Consider the following 23028-nt stretch of genomic DNA (forward strand, 5'->3'; position numbering starts at 1 on the left):
AGGAGGGCCTTTACCACTGCAGGAGCTGACGTTATTTCACTCAGGCTGCAGTGGCAGGCCTGTGTAATAATTGTCAGAGCTCCCTATGGATGGCAAAAGAAATGCTGCAGCCCATAGGGATCTCCTGGAACCCCAATACCCTGGGTACCTCAGTACCATATACTAGGGAATTATAAGGGTGTTCCAGTAAGCCAATGTAAATTGGTAAAAATGGTCACTAGCCTGTCAGAGACAATTTGGAAAGCAATGAGAGAGCATAACCACTGAGGTTCTGATTAGCAGAGCCTCAGTGAGACAGTTAGTCACTACACAGGTAACACATTCAGGCACACTTATGAGCACTGGGGCCCTGGGTTACCAGGGTCCCAGTGACACATACAACTAAAACAACATATATACAGTGAAAAATGGGGGTAACATGCCAGGCAAGATGGTACTTTCCTACATCCCTCTACAGTGGATTCTACTTCTGAGGAAGAAGAATTCCCTCCCTGTGCAGAACCTACACCAGAGGAGCTGGAAGCAGACACTGCTGAGCTTTTGGGTGAAGGGGGGCCTGCCAGAGAGGAGCTGAGTGTGGCACAGCAAACCTGTCCCACATTAGAGGGTCTCAGACAGCAAGCTGTCAAACAGGCTAATGGGGATGTCAGTGACTCTCACAGAGTTTACTGGGAGGACAACCTCTTGTACACTGAGCATAGGGATCCTAAACCTGGAGCTGCCAGGAGATTAGTGATTCCTCAGGAGTACAGAAAGTTCCTCCTAACACTGGCACATGACATTCCCTTAGCTGGGCATCTAGGACAAATGAAAACTTGGGACAGGCTTGTTCCCCTGTTTCATTGGCCTAGGATGTCTGAGGACACAAAAGAATTTTGCAAGTCCTGTGAAACCTGTCAAGCCAGTGGCAAGACAGGTGGCACTCCAAAGGCACCCCTTATCCCACTGCCTGTGGTTGGGGTTCCCTTTGAAAGGGTAGGGGTTGACATAGTTGGCCCCCTTGACCCTCCTACTGCTTCAGGCAATAGGTTTATCTTAGTGGTAGTGGACCATGCCACAAGATATCCTGAAGCTATTCCTTTAAGGACCACTACAGCTCCTGCAGTGGCAAAGGCCCTCCTGGGAATATTTTCCAGGGTGGGCTTCCCAAAGGAAGTAGTATCAGACAGGGGAAGCAATTTCATGTCTGCATACTTAAAGGCCATGTGGAAGGAGTGTGGTGTAACTTACAAGTTCACAACACCCTATCATCCACAAACAAATGGACTGGTGGAGAGATTTAATAACACTCTCAAAGGCATGATTATGGGTCTCCCTGAAAAACTCTGCAGGAGATGGGATATCCTTCTACCATGCCTCCTTTTTGCCTACAGGGAGGTACCCCAGAAAGGAGTGGGCTTCAGCCCCTTTGAACTTCTTTTTGGACACCCTGTTAGGGGTCCACTCACACTTGTAAAGGAGAGTTGGGAACAACCTTTAAAAGCTCCTAAGCAGGATATTGTGGATTATGTACTTGGCCTCAGATCAAGGATGGCTGAGTACATGAAAAAGGCCAGTAAAAACCTTCAGGCCAGCCAAGAGCTCCAGAAGCAATGGCATGATCAGAAGGCTGTTTTGGTTCAGTACCAACCAGGGCAGAAAGTGTGGGTCTTGGAGCCTGTGGCCCCAAGAGCACTCCAGGATAAATGGAGTGGACCCCACACAATTGTTGAACAGAAGGGTGAAGTCACCTACTTGGTTGACTTAGGCACTGCCAGGAGTCCCCTTAGGGTGCTTCATGTCAACCGCCTAAAACCCTACTATGACAGGGCTGATCTCACCCTGCTCATGGCAACTGATGAGGGACAGGAAGAAGACAGCGATCCTCTACCTGATCTCTTCTCTTCCACAGAACAAGATGCTCTTGTGGAAGGTGTAGTTTTGGCTGATTGTCTTACTGCTGAGCAGAAAGATAATTGCATAAATCTCCTAGGACAATTTTCAGAACTCCTCTCTACTGTGCCAGGCACCACTTCTTGGTGTGAGCACACTATAGATACTGGAGACAGTTTACCTGTCAAAAGTAAGATCTATAGGCAGCCTGACCATGTCAGGGACTGCATAAAGCAAGAAGTTCAGAAAATGTTGGAACTAGGAGTGGTTGAGCACTCTGACAGTCCATGGGCTTCTCCTGTGGTACTGGTACCAAAACCCAATTCTAAAGATGGAAAGAAGGAAATGAGGTTTTGTGTAGACTATAGAGGTCTCAACTTGGTAACCAAAACTGATGCTCACCCTATACCCAGGGCAGATGAGCTCATAGATACACTGGCATCTGCCAAGTATCTAAGCACTTTTGATTTGACTGCAGGGTATTGGCAGATCAAATTGTCAGAAGATGCTAAACCTAAAACTGCATTTTCTACCATTGGAGGACATTACCAGTTTACTGTAATGCCTTTTGGTTTGAAAAATGCACCTGCCACTTTTCAGAGGTTGGTGAACACAGTCCTGCAAGGGCTGGAAGCTTTCAGTGCAGCATATTTGGATGATATAGCTGTCTTTAGCTCCAGCTGGGATGATCACCTGGTCCACCTATGGAAAGTTTTGGAGGCTCTGCAAAAGGCAGGCCTCACTATCAAGGCTTCAAAGTGCCAGATAGGGCAGGGTAAGGTGGTTTATCTGGGACACCTTGTTGGTGGGGAACAGATTGCACCACTTCAGGGGAAAATCCAAACTATTATTGATTGGGTTCCCCCTACCACTCAGACTCAGGTGAGAGCCTTCCTAGGCCTCACTGGGTATTACAGGAGGTTCATTAAGAACTATGGCTCCATTACAGCCCCTCTTAATGACCTCACATACAAGAAAATGCCTAAAAAGGTACTGTGGACAGCAAGCTGTCAGAAAGCTTTTGAGGAGCTGAAGCAGGCCATGTGCTCTGCACCTGTCCTGAAAAGCCCTTGTTACTCTAAAAAATTCTATGTCCAGACTGATGCATCTGAATTAGGAGTAGGGGCAGTCCTATCACAACTTAATTCTGAGGGCCAGGATCAACCTGTTGCTTTTATTAGTAGGAGGTTGACCCCTAGAGAAAAGCGTTGGTCTGCCATTGAGAGGCCTTTGCTGTGGTCTGGGCTCTGAAGAAGTTGAGGCCATACCTGTTTGGCACTCACTTCATTGTTCAGACAGACCTCAAACCTCTACTTTGGCTAAAACAAATGAAAGGTGAAAATCCTCCTTTAATCAGAACAAGGAAAAGAAACCATGGTGCTATTTATGTAAAATAAAAGGCCATTGGACAACAGATCCCAGTAGAACATTGGGATAGGGGCAAAACAAACCATATACTCCAAAAGTGGAATGCGAACCACGAATGGACCCCAAATCTATGTGACCTTGTAGAGGGTCGCTGGGACTATAAGAAAATAGTGAGAGTTAGAAAAATAACCCTCCCCAAGACCCTGAAAAGTGAGTGCAAAGTGCACTAAAGTTCCCCTAAGGACAAAGTAGTCGTGTTAGAGGAATAATGCAGGAAAGACACAAACCAGCAATGCAACAACTGTGGATTTCCAATCTAGGGTACCTGTGGAACAAGGGGACCAAGTACAAAAGTCACAAGCAAGTCGGAGATGGGCAGATGCCCAGGAAATGCCAGCTGCGGGTGCAAAGAAGCTTCGACTGGACAGAAGAAGCTGAGGTTTCTGCAGGAACGAAAAGGGCTAGAGACTTCCCCTTTGGTGGACGGATCCCTCTCGCCGTGGAGAGTCGTGCAGAAGTGTTTTCCCGCCGGAAGGACGCCAACAAGCTTTGCTACACGTAAATCGTGCGTTTGGCGTTTTTGGACGCTGCTGGGGCCCAGGAGGGACCAGGAGGTCGCAAATTGGACCTGAAGAGAGAAGGGACGTCGAGCAAGACAAAGAGCCCTCACTGAAGCAGGTAGCACCCGGAGAAGTACCAGAAACAGTGTGAGAAAGTAGCCTCTTTCTAGCCTTGTTACCCCCACTTTTGGCCTGTTTGTGAGTGTATGTCAGGGTGTTTGTCACTGTTTTCACTGTCTCACTGGGATCCTGATGGCCAGGCCTCAGTGCTCATAATGAAAACACTATGTTTTCAGTATGTTTGTTATGTGTCACTGGGATCCTGCTGGTCAGGACCCCAGTGCTCATAGGTTTGTGGCCTATATGTATGTGTCACTGGGACCCTGTCACACAGGGCCCCAGTGCTCATAGGTGTGCATGTATATGTTCCCTGTGTGGTGCCTAACTGTCTCACTGAGGCTCTGCTAACCAGAACCTCAGTGGTTATGCTCTCTCATTACTTTCAAATTGTCACTAACAGGCTAGTGACCAATTTTACCAATTTACATTGGTTTACTGGAACACCCTTATAATTCCCTAGTATATGGTACTGAGGTACCCAGGGTATTGGGGTTCCAGGAGATCCCTATGGGCTGCAGCATTTCTTTTGCCACCCATAGGGAGCTCTGACAATTCTTACACAGGCCTGCCACTGCAGCCTGAGTGAAATAACGTCCACGTTATTTCACAGCCATTTTACACTGCACTTAAGTAACTTATAAGTCACCTGTATGTCTAACCTTTACCTGGTAAAGGTTAGGTGCAAAGTTACTTAGTGTGAGGGCACCCTGGCACTAGCCAAGGTGCCCCCACATTGTTCAGAGCCAATTCCCTGAACTTTGTGAGTGCGGGGACACCATTACACGCGTGCACTACATATAGGTCACTACCTATATGTAGCTTCACCATGGTAACTCCGAATATGGCCATGTAACATGTCTATGATCATGGAATTGCCCCCTCTATGCCATCCTGGCATTGTTGGTACAATTCCATGATCCCAGTGGTCTGTAGCACAGACCCTGGTACTGCCAAACTGCCCTTCCTGGGGTTTCACTGCAGCTGCTGCTGCTGCCAACCCCTCAGACAGGCAGCTGCCCTCCTGGGGTCCAGCCAGGCCTGGCCCAGGATGGCAGAACAAAGAAATTCCTCTGAGAGAGGGTGTGACACCCTCTCCCTTTGGAAAATGGTGTGAAGGCAGGGGAGGAGTAGCCTCCCCCAGCCTCTGGAAATGCTTTGTTGGGCACAGATGTGCCCAATTCTGCATAAGCCAGTCTACTCCGGTTCAGGGACACCTTAGCCCCTGCTCTGGCGCGAAACTGGACAAAGGAAAGGGGAGTGACCACTCCCCTGACCTGCACCTCCCCTGGGAGGTGTCCAGAGCTCCTCCAGTGTGCTCCATACCTCTGCCATCTTGGAAACAGAGGTGCTGCTGGCACACTGGACTGCTCTGAGTGGCCAGTGCCACCAGGTGACGTCAGAGACTCCTGCTGATAGGCTCCTTCAGGTGTTAGTAGCCTATCCTCTCTCCTAGGTAGCCAAACCCTCTTTTCTGGCTATTTAGGGTCTCTGTCTCTGGGGAAACTTTAGATAACGAATGCATGAGCTCAGCCGAGTTCCTCTGCATCTCTCTCTTCACCTTCTGATAAGGAAACGACCGCTGACCGCGCTGGAAGCCTGCAAACCTGCAACATAGTAGCAAAGACGACTACTGCAACTCTGTAACGCTGATCCTGCCGCCTTCTCGACTGTTTTCCTGCGTGTGCATGCTGTGGGGGTAGCCTGCCTCCTCTCTGCACCAGAAGCTCCGAAGAAATCTCCCGTGGGTCGACGGAATCTTCCCCCTGCAACCGCAGGCACCAAAAAGCTGCATTACCGGTCCCTTGGGTCTCCTCTCAGCACGACGAGCGAGGTCCCTCGAATCCAGCGACTCTGTCCAATTGACCCCCACAGTCCAGTGACTCTTCAGTCCAAGTTTGGTGGAGGTAAGTCCTTGCCTCACCTCGCTGGGCTGCATTGCTGGGAATCGCGACTTTGCAGCTACTCCGGCCCCTGTGCACTTCCGGCGGAAATCCTTTGCGCACAGCCAAGCCTGGGTCCACAGCACTCTAACCTGCATTGCACGACTTTCTAAGTTGGTCTCCGGCGACGTGGGACCCCTTTGTGCAACTTCGGCGAGCACTGTTTCACGCATCCTCGTAGTGCCTGTTTCTGGCACTTCTCCAGGTGCTACCTGCTTCTGTGAGGGATCTTTGTCTTTCTTGACGTCCCCTCTCTCTTCAGGCCCAATTTGCGACCTCCTGGTCCCTCCTGGACCCCGGCAGCGTCCAAAAACGTAAAACGCACGATTTGCGACTAGCAAGGCTTGTTGGCATCCTTCCGGCAGCAAAACACTTCTGCACGACTTTCCAAGGCGAGTGGGATCCTTCCACCAAAGGGGAAGTCTCTAGCCCTTTTCGTTCCTGCAGAAACCTCAGCTTCTTCTGTCCAGTCGAAGCTTCTTTGCACCCGCAGCTGGCATTTCCTGGGCATCTGCCCATCTCCGACTTGCTTGTGACTTTTGGACTTGGTCCCCTTGTTCCACAGGTACCTTAGATTGGAAATCCACAGTTGTTGCATTGCTGGTTTGTGTCTTTCCTGCATTATTCCTCTAACACGACTTCTTTGTCCTTAGGGGAACTTTAGTGCACTTTGCACTCACTTTTCAGGGTCTTGGGGAGGGTTATTTTTCTAACTCTCACTATTTTCTAATAGTCCCAGCGACCCTCTACAAGGTCACATAGGTTTGGGGTCCATTCGTGGTTCGCATTCCACTTTTGGAGTATATGGTTTGTGTTGCCCCTATCCCTATGTTTCCCCATTGCATCCTATTGTAACTATACATTGTTTGCACTGTTTTCTAAGACTATACTGCATATTTTTGCTATTGTGTATATATATCTTGTGTATATTTCCTATCCTCTCACTGAGGGTACACTCTAAGATACTTTGGCATATTGTCATAAAAATAAAGTACCTTTATTTTTAGTATAACTGTGTATTGTGTTTTCTTATGATATTGTGCATATGACACTAAGTGGTACTGTAGTAGCTTCACACGTCTCCTAGTTCAGCATAAGCTGCTCTGCTAAGCTACCATTATCTATCAGCCTAAGCTGCTAGACACCCTATACACTAATAAGGGATAACTGGGCCTGGTGCAAGGTGCAAGTACCCCTTGGTACTCACTACAAGCCAGTCCAGCCTCCTACATTGGTTGTGCAGTGGTGGGATAAGTGCTTGAGACTACTTACCACTGTTTTCATTGTACTTTTCATAAGAGAAAAATATACAAAACAAGGTCAGTGTATATACACATAGCCAAAAAGTTTTGCATTTCCTCTTTTCACTCTTTTCTAAGTGCTGAAAAGTACCTCTAAACTTTCAAAAAGTTCTTAAAAGTTTAAAAAGTTTTTTTTCTGTCTTTCCAAAAAGTTCTGAAAACTTTTTTCTCTTTTTCTATCACTTTAACTCTCTCTAAAAAATGTCTGGCACAGGCCAAAGTGTTGATCTGTCCAAACTGGCATATGACAACCTTAGCTGGAAAAGAGCAAGGAGTCTCTGTATAGAGAGAGGTTTGAGTGTAGGGAAGAATCCTTCCTTGGAACTGTTACTTAACATGCTTAGAGAACAGGATAAGGCCATAGGTGCCTCATCTGTTGAAAAAGTACCTAATAGTTCTCAATCTGATTCAGGGACTCCCCCAGGAAAAGATTCAGGAAATAAACTTCCTAGCCTGCCCATTACTAGACAATCTAGCATAGATGGTAATGATGATGAGCCACACCATATAAATAGTGTTGTCTCACATCATAGCAAAAACATTTATTCTCACCATACTGGTAGTAATGTTTCTGTTAACCAAGCTGTTAGGGTGGCTTCTGTAAGGGACAGGTCTCCTTCTGTTCATTCCCATCATAGCTCTGTTTCTAGGAATGTCCCTCCCACCAACCCTGATGACAGAATGTTAGAGAGGGAACTCAATAAGTTGAGGGTGGAACAAACCAGACTGAAGCTTAAAAAGCAACAGCTGGATTTGGATAGACAGTCTTTTGAATTAGAGAAGGAAAGACAGAAGCTGGGTTTAGATACCCATGGTGGCAGCAGCAGTATTCCCCATAGTCATCCTGCAAAAGAGCATGATTCCAGGAATCTGCACAAGATAGTTCCCCCTTATATGGAGGGGGATGACATTAACAAGTGGTTTGCTGCACTTGAGAGGGCCTGTGTTGTACAGGATGTCCCTCAAAGGCAGTGGGCTGCTATCCTATGGCTATCATTTAGTGGAAAAGGTAGGGATAGGCTCCTTACTGTGAAAGAAAATGATGCCAATAATTTTACAGTTCTTAAGAATGCACTCCTGGATGGTTATGGCTTAACCACTGAACAGTACAGGATAAAGTTCAGAGAGACCAAAAAGGAGTCTTCACAAGACTGGGTTGATTTCATTGACCATTCAGTGAAGGCCTTGGAGGGGTGGTTACATGGCAGTAAAGTTACTGATTATGAAAGCCTGTATAACACAATCCTGAGAGAGCATATACTTAATAATTGTGTGTCTGATTTGTTGCACCAGTACCTGGTAGACTCTGATCTGACCTCTCCCCAAGAATTGGGAAAGAAGGCAGACAAATGGGTCAGAACAAGGGTGAACAGAAAAGTTCATACAGGGGGTGACAAAGATGGCAATAAGAAGAAAGATGGTGAAAAATCTCAAGATAAGCATGGGGATAAGGGTAAAACCAAAGATCCCACTTCAAATCTTAAACACTCTTCAGAGGGTGGGGATAAAACAAATTCTTCCTCTTCTTCCCAACCTGCACACATTAAAAAGCCTTGGTGCTTTGTGTGTAAAAACAGAGGCCATAGGCCAGGGGATAAGTCCTGTCCAGGTAAACCCCCTGAGCCTACCACCACTAATACATCAAGCTCTACTGCCCCTAGCAGTAGTGGTACTAGTGGTGGGACTGCTGGCAACAGTCAAGCAAAGGGTGTAGTTGGGTTCACTTATGGGTCCATAGTGGAAACTGATGTAATCAGTCCCAAGACAGTTTCTGTCACACCTAGTGGCATTGGCCTTGCCACACTGGCTGCTTGTCCCCTTACAATGGATAAGTACAGGCAGACAGTTTCAATAAATGGTGTTGAGGCCTTGGCCTACAGGGACACAGGTGCCAGTTTCACTTTGGTGACTGAAAACCTAGTGCACCCTGATCAACACATCATTGGACAACAGTATAAGATTATTGATGTCCATAACTCCACTAAGTTTCTTCCCTTAGCTATAATTCAGTTTAGTTGGGGTGGAGTTACTGGCCCTAAGCAGGTGGTGGTATCACCTAGCTTACCTGTAGACTGTCTCTTAGGTAATGACCTAGAGGCCTCAGGTTGGGCTGATGTAGAGTTTTATGCCCATGCAGCCATGCTGGGCATCCCTGAGGAATTGTTCCCTCTCATTTCTACTGAAATGGAAAAGCAAAGGAGAGAAGGCCTGAAAACTCAGGAACCCTCTCCATCAACAGGTAAAAAGGGTATCACAGTATCCCCTAACCACCCTACCATTCAGGATACCATTCCTGTGGTGGGAGAAACCTCTCCTGGGGTGGCACCTGTTCCAAGGGAATCATCAGCTGGCAAAGCTGGACTCCCTGAGGTGGAAGTACCTCTCTGTGGGATAACTAACATTGGTGAGAAAAACAGCACCATTTTAGTTAACATGGAGCATCCCTCCAACCCTCCCAGAGAAACTTTAGTGCAGAAACCCTGCACTACCTCACAACACTTAGGACAGCATCCCTGCCCTAGTGTGGAGCTCATAGGACAGCATCCCTGCCCTGCTCCAACTCAAGAGAAACAGCATCCCTGTTCTCTCTTCCAGCCAGATGGACAAAGTTTTTGCCCAGCTATGGCTTTTCTGAGACAGCATCCCTGTCTGGCATTTCCATCACTACAAATAGGTTCAGTGGACAATTCCCACTGCTCTAAACTAAAACTTACTGATAGAAACTCTGAAAATACATCTTCACATTGTTGCTTAGCTAAAAAACTTCAAACAGGGTGGTTTACATCCCCACAGGGAAGTAACCATATAGTGGATGATAAAGGGAGTAACCAGTCTATTGCAGAGCTACTCTCTACTTATCACCACTTAGACAATAAAGTCTCAACTGGCCAAGGTTAGCCTTATTGTCCTTCGTTTGGGGGGGGGTTGTGTGAGAAAGTAGCCTCTTTCTAGCCTTGTTACCCCCACTTTTGGCCTGTTTGTGAGTGTATGTCAGGGTGTTTGTCACTGTTTTCACTGTCTCACTGGGATCCTGATGGCCAGGCCTCAGTGCTCATAGTGAAAACACTATGTTTTCAGTATGTTTGTTATGTGTCACTGGGATCCTGCTGGTCAGGACCCCAGTGCTCATAGGTTTGTGGCCTATATGTATGTGTCACTGGGACCCTGTCACACAGGGCCCCAGTGCTCATAGGTGTGCATGTATATGTTCCCTGTGTGGTGCCTAACTGTCTCACTGAGGCTCTGCTAACCAGAACCTCAGTGGTTATGCTCTCTCATTACTTTCAAATTGTCACTAACAGGCTAGTGACCAATTTTACCAATTTACATTGGTTTACTGGAACACCCTTATAATTCCCTAGTATATGGTACTGAGGTACCCAGGGTATTGGGGTTCCAGGAGATCCCTATGGGCTGCAGCATTTCTTTTGCCACCCATAGGGAGCTCTGACAATTCTTACACAGGCCTGCCACTGCAGCCTGAGTGAAATAACGTCCACGTTATTTCACAGCCATTTTACACTGCACTTAAGTAACTTATAAGTCACCTATATGTCCAACCTTTACCTGGTAAAGGTTAGGTGCAAAGTTACTTAGTGTGAGGGCACCCTGGCACTAGCCAAGGTGCCCCCACATTGTTCAGAGCCAATTCCCTGAACTTTGTGAGTGCGGGGACACCATTACACGCGTGCACTACATATAGGTCACTACCTATATGTAGCTTCACCATGGTAACTCCGAATATGGCCATGTAACATGTCTATGATCATGGAATTGCCCCCTCTATGCCATCCTGGCATTGTTGGTACAATTCCATGATCCCAGTGGTCTGTAGCACAGACCCTGGTACTGCCAAACTGCCCTTCCTGGGGTTTCACTGCAGCTGCTGCTGCTGCCAACCCCTCAGACAGGCAGCTGCCCTCCTGGGGTCCAGCCAGGCCTGGCCCAGGATGGCAGAACAAAGAACTTCCTCTGAGAGAGGGTGTGACACCCTCTCCCTTTGGAAAATGGTGTGAAGGCAGGGGAGGAGTAGCCTCCCCCAGCCTCTGGAAATGCTTTGTTGGGCACAGATGTGCCCAATTCTGCTTAAGCCAGTCTACACCGGTTCAGGGACCCCTTAGCCCCTGCTCTGGCGCGGAAATGGACAAAGGAAAGGGGAGTGACCACTCCCCTGACCTGCACCTCCCCTGGGAGGTGTTCAGAGCTCCTCCAGTGTGCTCCAGACCTCTGCCATCTTGGAAACAGAGGTGCTGCTGGCACACTGGACTGCTCTGAGTAGCCAGTGCCACCAGGTGACGTCAGAGACTCCTGCTGATAGGCTCCTTCAGGTGTTAGTAGCCTATCCTCTCTCCTAGGTAGCCAAACCCTCTTTTCTGGCTATTTAGGGTCTCTGTCTCTGGGGAAACTTTAGATAACGAATGCATGAGCTCAGCCGAGTTCCTCTGCATCTCTCTCTTCACCTTCTGATAAGGAAACGACCGCTGACCGCGCTGGAAGCCTGCAAACCTGCAACATAGTAGCAAAGACGACTACTGCAACTCTGTAACGCTGATCCTGCCGCCTTCTCGACTGTTTTCCTGCTTGTGCATGCTGTGGGGGTAGCCTGCCTCCTCTCTGCACCAGAAGCTCCAAAGAAATCTCCCGTGGGTCGACGGAATCTTCCCCCTGCAACCGCAGGCACCAAAAAGCTGCATTACCGGTCCCTTGGGTCTCCTCTCAGCACGACGAGCGAGGTCCCTCGAATCCAGCGACTCTGTCCAAGTGACCCCCACAGTCCAGTGACTCTTCAGTCCAAGTTTGGTGGAGGTAAGTCCTTGCCTCACCTCGCTGGGCTGCATTGCTGGGAACCGCGACTTTGCAGCTACTCCGGCCCCTGTGCACTTCCGGCAGAAATCCTTTGTGTACAGCCAAGCCTGGGTCCACGGCACTCTAACCTGCATTGCACGACTTTCTAAGTTGGTCTCCGGCGACGTGGGACCCCTTTGTGCAACTTCGGCGAGCACCGTTTCATGCATTCTCGTAGTGCCTGTTTCTGGCACTTCTCGGGGCGCTACCTGCTTCAGTGAGGGCTCTTTGTCTTGCTCGACGTCCCCTCTCTCCTCAGGTCCAATTTGCGACCTCCTGGTCCCTCCTGGGCCCCGGCAGCGTCCAAAAACGTTAAATGAACGATTTGCGACTAGCAAGGCTTGTTGGCATCCTTCCAGCGGTAAAGCACTTTTGCACGACTCTCCAAGGCAAGTGGGATCTGTCCACCAAAGGGGAAGTCTCTAGCCCTTTTCGTTCCTGCAGAAACCTCAGCTTCTTCTGTCCAGTCGAAGCTTCTTTGCACCCGCAGCTGGCATTTCCTGGGCATCTGCCCATCTCCGACTTGCTTGTGACTTTTGGACTTGGTCCCCTTGTTCCACAGGTACTCTAGATTGGAAATCCACAGTTGTTGCATTGCTGGTTTGTGTCTTTCCTGCATTATTCCTCTAACACGACTTCTTTGTCCTTAGGGGAACTTTAGTGCACTTTGCACTCACTTTTCAGGGTCTTGGGGAGGGTTATTTTTCTAACTCTCACTATTTTCTAATAGTCCCAGCGACCCTCTACAAGGTCACATAGGTTTGGGGTCCATTCGTGGTTCGCATTCCACTTTTGGAGTATATGGTTTGTGTTGCCCCTATCCCTATGTTTCCCCATTGCATCCTATTGTAACTATACATTGTTTGCACTGTTTTCTAAGACTATACTGCATATTTTTGCTATTGTGTATATATATCTTGTGTATATTTCCTATCCTCTCACTGAGGGTACACTCTAAGATACTTTGGCATATTGTCATAAAAATAAAGTACCTTTATTTTTAGTATAACTGTGTATTGTGTTTTCTTATGATATTGTGCATATGACACTAAGTGGTACTGTAGTAGCTTCACACGTCTCCTAGTTCAGCATAAGCTGCTCTGCTAAGCTACCATTATCTATCAGCCTAAGCTGCTAGACACCCTATACACTAATAAGGGATAACTGGGCCTGGTGCAAGGTGCAAGTACCCCTTGGTACTCACTACAAGCCAGTCCAGCCTCCTACAAACAGGCACTACGAGGATGCGTGAAACGGTGCTCGCCGAAGTTGCACAAAGGAGTCCCACGTCGCCGGAGACCAACTTAGAAAGTCGTGCAATGCAGGGTAGAGTGCCGTGGACCCAGGCTTGGCTGTGCACAAAGGATTTCCGCCGGAAGTGCACAGGGGCCGGAGTAGCTTGCAAAGTCGCGGTTCCCAGCAATGCAGCCCAGCGAGGTGAGGCAAGGACTTACCTCCACCAAACTTGGACTGAAGAGTCACTGGACTGTGGGGGTCACTTGGACAGAGTCGCTGGATTCGAGGGACCTCGCTCGTCGTGCTGAGAGGAGACCCAAGGGACCGGTAATGCAGCTTTTTGGTGCCTGCGGTTGCAGGGGGAAGATTCCGTCGACCCACGGGAGATTTCTTCGGAGCTTCTGGTGCAGAGAGGAGGCAGGCTACCCCCACAGCATGCACAAGCAGGAAAACAGTCGAGAAGGCGGCAGGATCAGCGTTACAGAGTTGCAGTAGTCGTCTTTGCTACTATGTTGCAGGTTTGCAGGCTTCCAGCGCGGTCAGCGGTCGTTTCCTTATCAGAAGGTGAAGAGAGAGATGCAGAGAAACTCGGATGAGCTCTTGCATTCGTTATCTAAAGTTTCCCCAGAGACAGAGACCCTAAATAGCCAGAAAAGAGGGTTTGGCTACCTAGGAGAGAGGATAGGCTACTAACACCTGAAGGAGCCTATCAGCAGGAGTCTCTGACGTCACCTGATGGCACTGGCCACTCAGAGCAGTCCAGTGTGCCAGCAGCACCTCTGTTTCCAAGATGGCAGGGGTCTGGAGCACACTGGAGGAGCTCTGGGCACCTCCCAGGGGAGGTACAGGTCAGGGGAGTAGTCACTCCCCTTTCCTTTGCCCAGTTTCGTGCCAGAGCAGGGCTAAAGGGTCCATGAACCGGTGTAGACTGGCTTATGCAGAAATGAGCACCAAATGTGCCCATGAAAGCATTTCCAGAGGCTGGGGGATGCTACTCCTCCCCTGCCTTCACACCATTTTCCAAAGGGAGAGGGTGTAACACCCTCTCTCAGAGGAAGTCGTTTGTTCTGCCATCCTGGGCCAGGCCTGGCTGGACCCCAGGAGGGCAGAAGCCTGTCTGAGGGGTTGGCAGCAGCAGCAGCTGCAGTGAAACCCCGGGAAAGGCAGTTTGGCAGTACCAGGGTCTGTGCTACAGACCACTGGGATCATGGGATTGTGCCAACTATGCCAGGATGGTATAGAGGGGGAAATTCCATGATCATAGACATGTTACATGGCCATATTCGGAGTTACCATTGTGAAGCTACATATAGGTAGTGACCTATATGTAGTGCACGCGTGTAATGGTGTCCTCGCACTCACAAAGTCCGGGGAATTGGCCCTGAACAATGTGGGGGCACCTTGGCTAGTGCCAGGGTGCCCTCACACTAAGTAACTTTGCACCTAACCTTTACCAGGTAAAGGTTAGACATATAGGTGACTTATAAGTTACTTAAGTGCAGTGTAAAATGGCTGTGAAATAACGTGGACGTTATTTCACTCAGGCTGCAGTGGCAGGCCTGTGTAAGAATTGTCAGAGCTCCCTATGGGTGGCAAAAGAAATGCTGCAGCCCATAGGGATCTCCTGGAACCCCAATACCCTGGGTGCTTCAGTACCATATACTAGGGAATTATAAGGGTGTTCCAGTAAGCCAATGTAAATTGGTAAAATTGGTCACTAGCCTGTTAGTGACAATTTGGAAGAAATGAGAGAGCATAACCACTGAGGTTCTGGTTAGCAGAGCCTCAGTGAGACAGTTAGGCATTACACAGGGAACACATACCTATAGGTCACAAACTTATGAGCACTGGGGTCCTGACTAGCAGGGTCCCAGTGAGACAGTGAAAACACCCTGACATACACTCACAAACAGGCCAAAAGTGGGGGTAACAAGGCTAGAAAGAGGCTACTTTCTCACACAACCCCCCCCCCCCCAAACGAAGGACAATAAGGCTAACCTTGGCCAGTTGAGACTTTATTGTCTAAGTGGTGATAAGTAGAGAGTAGCTGTGCAATAGACTGGTTACTCCCTTTATCATCCACTATATGGTTACTTCCCTGTGGGGATGTAAACCACCCTGTTTGAAGTTTTTTAGCTAAGCAACAATGTGAAGATGTATTTTCAGAGTTTCTATCAGTAATTTTTAGTTTAGAGCAGTGGGAATTGTCCACTGAACCTATTTGTAATGATGGAAATGCCAGACAGGGATGCTGTCTCAGAAAAGCCATAGCTGGGAAAAAACTTTGTCCATATGGCTGGAAGAGAGAACAGGGATGCTGTTTCTCTTGAGTTGGAGCAGGGCAGCGATGCTGTCCTATGAGCTCCACACTAGGGCAGGGATGCTGTCCTAAGTGTTGTGAGGCAGTGCAGGGTTTCTGCACTAAAGTTTCTCTGGGAGGGTTGGAGGGATGCTCCATGTTAACTAAAATGGTGCTCTTTTTCTCACCAATGTTAGTTATCCCACAGAGAGGTACTTCAACCTCAGGGAGTACAGCTTTGCCAGCTGATGCTTCCCTTGGAACAGGTACCACCCCAGGAGAAGTTTCTCCCACCACAGGAATGGTATCCTGAATGGCAGGGTGGTTAGGGGATACTGTGATACCCTTTTTACCTGTTGATGGAGTGGGATCCTGAGTTTTCAGGCCTTCTCTCCTTTGCTTTTTCATTTCAGTAGAAATGAGAGGGAACAATTCCTCTGGGATGCCCAGCATGGCTGCATGGGCATAAAACTCTACATCAGCCCAACCTGAGGCCTCTAGGTCATTACCTAAGAGACAGTCTACAGGTAAGCTAGGTGATACCACCACCTGGTTAGGGCCAGTAACTCCACCCCAACTAAACTGAATTATAGCTAAGGGAAGAAACTTAGTGGAGTTATGGACATCAATAATCTTATACTGTTGTCCAATGATGTGTTGATCAGGGTGCACTAGGTTTTCAGTCACCAAAGTGATACTGGCACCTGTGTCCCTGCAGGCCAAGGCCTCAACACCATTTATTGAAACTGTCTGCCTGTACTTATCCATTGTAAGGGGACAAGCAGCCAGTGTGGCAAGGCCAATGCCACTAGGTGTGACAGAAACTGTCTTGGGACTGACTACCCCAGTTTCTACTATGGACCCATAAGTGAACCCAACTACACCCTTAACTTGACTGTTGCCAGCAGTCCCACCACTAGTACCACTACTGCTAGGGGCACTAGAGCTTGATGTATTAGTGGTGGTAGGCTCAGGGGTTTTACCTGGACAGGACTTATCCCCTGGCCTATGGCCTCTGTTTTTACACACAAAGCACCAAGGCTTTTTAAATTGTGTAGGTTGAGAAGAAGAGGAAGAATTTGTTTTATCCCCACCCCCTGAAGAGTGTTTAAGATTTTTGGTTTTAACCTTATCCCCATCCTTATCTTGAGATTTTTCACCATCTTTCTTCTTATTGTTCTCTTTGTCACCCCTTGTATGAACTTTTCTGTTCACCCTTGTTTTGACCCATTTGTCTGCCTTCTTTCCCAATTCTTAGGGAGAGGTCAGATCAGAGTCCACCAAGTACTGGTGCAACAAATCAGACACACAATTATTAAGAATATGCTCTCTCAGGATCAAGTTATACAGGCTGTCATAATCAGTAACTTTACTGCCATGTAACCACCCCTCCAAGGCCTTCACTGAATGGTCAATGAAATCAACCCAGTCTTGTGAAGACTCCTTTTTGGTCTCTCTGAACTTTATCCTGTATTGTTCAGTGGTTAAGCCATAACCATCCAGGAGTGCATTCTTAAGAACTTTGTAATCATTAGCTTCATTTTCTTTCACAGTATGGAGCCTATCCCTACCTTTTCCACTAAATGATAGCCATAGGATAGCAGCCCACTGCCTTTGAGGGACATCCTGTACAGCACAGGCCCTCTCAAGTGCAGCAAACTACTTGTTAATGTCATCCCCCTCCTTATAAGGGGGAACTATCTTGTGCAGATTCCTGGAATCATGCTCCTTTGAAGGATCACTATGGGGAATACTGCTGCTGCCACCATGGGTTTCTAAACCCAGTTTCTGTCTCTCCTTCTCTACTTCTAAAGTCTGTCTCTCCAAATCCAGCTGTTGCTTCTTGAGCTTCAGTCTGGTTTGTTCCACTCTCAATCTATTGAGCTCCCTTTCTAACAATCTGTCATCAGGGTGGGTGGGAGGGACATGTCTTGAAACAGAAGTATGATGAGAATGGACAGAAGGAGACCTGTCCCTTACAGAGGGCACCCTAACAGCTTGGCTAACAGAAACATCATTTCTACTGTGATGAGAATGAATGCTCTTGCTATGATGTGAGACAACACTATCTGTATGGTGTGACTCAACATCAGTACCAACTATGCTAGACTGTCTAGTAATGGGCAGGCTTGGAAGTTTCTTTCCTGAATCTTTTCCTGGGGGAGTCCCTGGATCAGATTGGGAACCATTAGCTACTTTTTCAACAGATGGGGCACTTTTAGCCTTATCTTGTTCTCTAAGCATGTTAAGTAACAATTCCAAGGAGGGATTCTTCCCTACACTCAACCCTCTCTCTATGCAGAGACTCCTTGCTCCTTTCCAGCTAAGGTGATCAAATGCAAGTTTGGACAGATCAACATTTTGGCCTTTGGCAGACATTTTTAGAGAGAGTTAAAGTGATAGAAAAAGAGAAAAAAGTTTGTCAGAGCTTTTAAAAATACAGGGAAAAAAAACTTTTAAAACTTTTTAGAACTTTTTAGAAAGTTAGAAATACTTTTCAGCACTTAGAAAAGAGTGAAAAGAGGAAATGCAAAACTTTTTGGTTATGTGTATATACACTGAACTTGTTTTGTATATTTTTCTCTTATGAAAAGTACAATGACAAGAGTGGTAAGTAGTCTCAAAGCACTTATCCCACCGCTGCACAACCAATGTAGGAGGCTGGACTGGCTTGTAGTGAGTACCTAGGGGTACTTGCACCTTGCACAAGGCCCAGTTATCCCTTATTAGTGTATAGGGTGTCTAGCAGCATAGGCTGATAGATAATGGTAGCTTAGCAGAGCAGCTTAGGCTGAACTAGGAGATGAGTGAAGCTCCTACAGTACCACAAGTGTCATATGCACAATATCATAAGAAAACACAATACACAGTTTTACTAAAAATAAAGGTACTTTTATTTTTATGACAATATGCCAAAAGTATCTCAGTGAGTACCCTCAGTATGAGGATAGTAAATATACACAAGATATATGTACACAATACCCAAAATATGCAGTATAGTCTTAGAAAACAGTGCAAACAATGTATAGTTACAATAGGATGTAATGGGAACACATAGGGATAGGGGCAACACAAACCATATACTCCAAAAGTGGAATGCGAACCACGAATGGACCCCAAACCTATGTGACCTTGTAGAGGGTCGCTGGGACTATTAGAAAATAGTAAGGGTTAGAAAAATATCCCACCCCAAGACCCTGAAAAGTGAGTGCAAAGTGCGCTAAAGTTCCCCAAAGGACATAGAAGTCGTGATAGGGGAATTCTGCAGGAAAGACACAAACCAGCAATACCACAACAATGGATTTCCAGTCGAGGGTACCTGTGGCACAAGGGGACCAAGTCCAAAAGTCACAAGCAAGTCGGAAATGGGCAGATGCCCAGGAAATGCCAGCTGTGGGTGCAAAGAAGCTGCTACTGGACAGTAGAAGCTTAGGTTTCTTCAGGAACGACAAGGGCTAGAGACTTCCCCTTTGGAGGACGGATCCCTCACGCCGTGGAGAGTTGTGCAGAAGTGTTTTCCCGCGGAAAGACCGCCAACAAGCCTTGCTAGCTGCAAATCGTGCAGTTAGTGTTTTTGGATGCTGTTGTGGCCCAGGAAGGACCAGGATGTCGCAAATTGCGTCAGGAGAGAGAGGGGACGTCGTGCAAGACAAGGAGCATTACATTTGGCAATATAGCTTGGTTGGTTAAGCTCTAGTGGATTAATAAGGTATTTGGTTTAACAATTAGTTGCCTTGTGGACACGGTGGTGCACTATGGTGGCATGTGGCTGGTTTCTGGATTCTAACTAAAATTTGTTTATTATGTTTAGAGAGTGTGCGGTATGATTTTTATTTGTTACGGGTTTGTGCATTTAGGCTTTCTATCAGGTACTAACCTTGAATTCATTTCTCTCACTTAGCATAGTTGGTTATATTATCTAAATTTCACCTCCCTTGGGCTTTGACACACATGTATCACGAACTTGATGGTTGAGCATATTGGTCTTAACTCGTGTATTTTGTTTATGATTTCTAGCCCTGAAGAAGTCGTAAGGGATATAAACATTTCCCAAGACGAAACACGTGTTGGCTGGAACCACAAATTTCTTTGGATTTCGGACTGTCTAATGTGTAATCACAATCTGAATAAACTTTGGACTCATCGTTTTGGTTGAATTTAGGACCGGTCTGTTGCATATGGACTAATATGTATAATTAGTTTTCCATGTGAATTGTGTATTCAAAATTTCTCTTGTGATACTAGAGGGGTCCCTCATTGTGTATTTTCTAAGTTGTGAGGTGGTTTTCACCTCTAAGGGTAGGGTGTGTCCCTTGTGAGGTTCCCCGTTATTTACCTAGGGTGGATTGGCATCCTGAGCGCCATATTTCCTCTATTCGCACCCCGTTCCATTATTGGAAATCGTGCGGTAAGCGTTTTTGGATGCTGCTGTGGCCCAGGAAGGACCAGGATGTCACAAATTGCGGCAGGAGAGAGAGGGGACGTCAAGCAAGACAAGGAGCCCTCTCAGCAGCAGGTAGCACCCGGAGAAGTGCCAGAAACAGGCACTACGAGGATGCGTGAAACAGTGCTCACCCAAAGTCGCACAAAGAAGTCCCACGTCGCCGGAGAACAACTTAGGAGGTCGTGCAATGCAGGTTAGTGTGCCGTGGACCCAGGCTGGACTGTGCACAAAGGATTTCCGCCGGAAGTGCACGGAGGCCGGAATAGCTGCAAAAGTCGCGGTTCCCAGCAATGCAGTCTGACGTGGGGAGGCAAGGACTTACCTCCACCAAACTTGGACTGAAGAGTCACTGGACTGTGGGAGTCACTTGGACAGAGTTGCTGGATTCAAGGGACCTCGCTCGTCGTGCTGAGAGGAGACCCAGGGGACCAGTGATACAGTTCTTTGGTGCCTGCGGTTGCAGGGGGACGATTCCGTCGACCCACGGGAGATTTCTTCGGAGCTTCTAGTGCAGAGAGGAGGCAGACTACCCCCACAGCATGCACCACCAGGAAAACAGTCGAGAAGGCGGCAGGATCAGCGTTACAGAGTTGCAGTAGTCGTCTTAGCTACTATGTTGCAGTTTTGCAGGCTTCCAGCGCGGTCAGCAGTCGATTCCTTGGCAGAAGGTGAAGAGAGAGATGCAGAGGAACTCGGATGAGCTCTTGCATTCGTTATCTAAAGTTTCCCCAGAGACAGAGACCCTAAATAGCCAGAAAAGAGGGTTTGGCTACCTAGGAGAGAGGATAGGCTAGCAGCACCTAAAGGAGCCTATCAGAAGGAGTCTCTGACGTCACCTGGTGGCACTGGCCACACAGAGCAGTCCAGTGTGCCAGCAGCAGCTCTGTTTCCAAGATGGCAGAGGTCTGGAGCACACTGGAGGAGCTCTGGACAACTCCCAGGGGAGGTGCAGGTCAGGGGAGTGGTCACTCCCCTTTCCTTTGTCCAGTTTCGCGCCAGAGCAGGGCTAAGGGGTCCCCTGAACCGGTGTAGACTGGCTTATGCAGAATTGGGCACATCTGTGCCCAAGAAAGCATTTCCAGAGGCTGGGGGAGGCTACTCCTCCCCTGCCTTCACACCATTTTCCAAAGGGAGAGGGTGTAACACCCTCTCTCAGAGGAAGTTCTTTGTTCTGCCATCCTGGGCCAGGCCTGGCTGGACCCCAGGAGGGCAGATGCCTGTCTGAGGGGTTGGCAGCAGCAGCAGCTGCAGTGAAACCCCAGGAAAGGCAGTTTGGCAGTACCAGGGTCTGTGCTCCAGACCACTGGGATCATGGGATTGTGCCAACTATGCCAGGATGGCATAGAGGGGGCAATTCCATGATCATAGACATGTTACATGGCCATATTCGGAGTTACCATTGTGAAGCCACATATAGGTAGTGACCTATATGTAGTGCACGCGTGTAATGGTGTCCCCGCACTCACAAAGTCTGGGGAATTGGCCCTTAACTATGTGGGGGCACCTTGGCTAGTGCCAGGGTGCCCTCACACTAAGTAACTTTGCACCTAACCTTTATCAGGTAAAGGTTAGACATATAGGTGACTTATAAGTTACTTAAGTGCAGTGTAAAATGGCTGTGAAATAACGTGGACGTTATTTCACTCAGGCTGCAGTGGCAGGCCTGTGTAAGAATTGTCTGAGCTCCCTATGGGTGGCAAAAGAAATGCTGCAGCCCATAGGGATCTCCTGGAACCCCAATACCTCAGTACCATATACTAGGGAATTATAAGGGTGTTCCAGTAAGCCAATGTAAATTGGTAAAATTGGTCACTAGCCTGTTAGTGACAATTTGTACAGAGAGAGCATAACCACTGAGGTTCTGGTTAGCAGAGCCTCAGTGAGACAGTTAGGCATCACACAGGGAAAACATACATATAAGCCACAAACTTATGAGCACTGGGGTCCTGGCTAGCAGGGTCCCAGTGACACATAACAAACATACTGAAAACATAGGGTTTTCACTATGAGCACTGGGCCCTGGCTGGCAGGATCCCAGTGAGACAGTGAAAACACCCTGACATACACTCACAAACAGGCCAAAAGTGGGGGTAACAAGGCTAGAAAGAGGCTACTTTCTCACACAACCCCCCCCAAACGAAGGACAATAAGGCTAACCTTTGCCAGTTGAGACTTTATTGTCTAAGTGGTGATAAGTAAAGAGTAGCTCTGCAATAGACTGGTTACTCCCTTTATCATCCACTATATGGTTACTTCCCTGTGGGGATGTAAACCACCCTGTTTGAAGTTTTTTAGCTAAGCAACAATGTGAAGATGTATTTTCAGAGTTTCTATCAGTAAGTTTTAGTTTAGAGCAGTGGGAATTGTCCACTGAACCTATTTGTAGTGATGGAAATGCCAGACAGGGATGCTGTCTCAGAAAAGCCATAGCTGGGCAAAAACTTTGTCCATATGGCTGGAAGAGAGAACAGGGATGCTGTTTCTCTTGAGTTGGAGCAGGGCAGGGATGCTGTCCTATGAGCTCCACACGAGGGCAGGGATGATGTCCTAAGTGTTGTGAGGCAGTGCAGAGTTTCTGCACTAAAGTTTCTCTGGGAGGGTTGGAGGGATGCTCCATGTTAACTAAAATGGTGCTCTTTTTCTCACCAATGTTAGTTATCCCACAGAGAGGTACTTCTACCTCAGGGAGTACAGCTTTGCCATCTGATGCTTCCCTTGGAACAGGTGCCACCCCAGGAGAGGTTTCTCCCACCACAGCAATGGAATCCTGAATGGCAGGGTGGTTAGGGGATACTGTGATCCCCTTTTTACCTGTTGATGGAGTGGGATCCTGAGTTTTCAGGCCTTCTCTCCTTTGCTTTTTCATTTCAGTAGAAATGAGAGGGAAAAATTCCTCTGGGATGCCCAGCATGGCTGCATGGGCATAAAACTCTACATCAGCCCAACCTGAGGCCTCTAGGTCATTACCTAAGAGACAGTCTACAGGTAAGCTAGGTGATACCACCACCTGCTTAGGGCCAGTAACTACACCCCAACTAAACTG

The sequence above is a fragment of the Pleurodeles waltl genome, chromosome 1_2, assembly GCF_031143425.1.
Source record: "Pleurodeles waltl isolate 20211129_DDA chromosome 1_2, aPleWal1.hap1.20221129, whole genome shotgun sequence".
Classification (NCBI taxonomy): Eukaryota; Metazoa; Chordata; class Amphibia; order Caudata; family Salamandridae; genus Pleurodeles; species Pleurodeles waltl.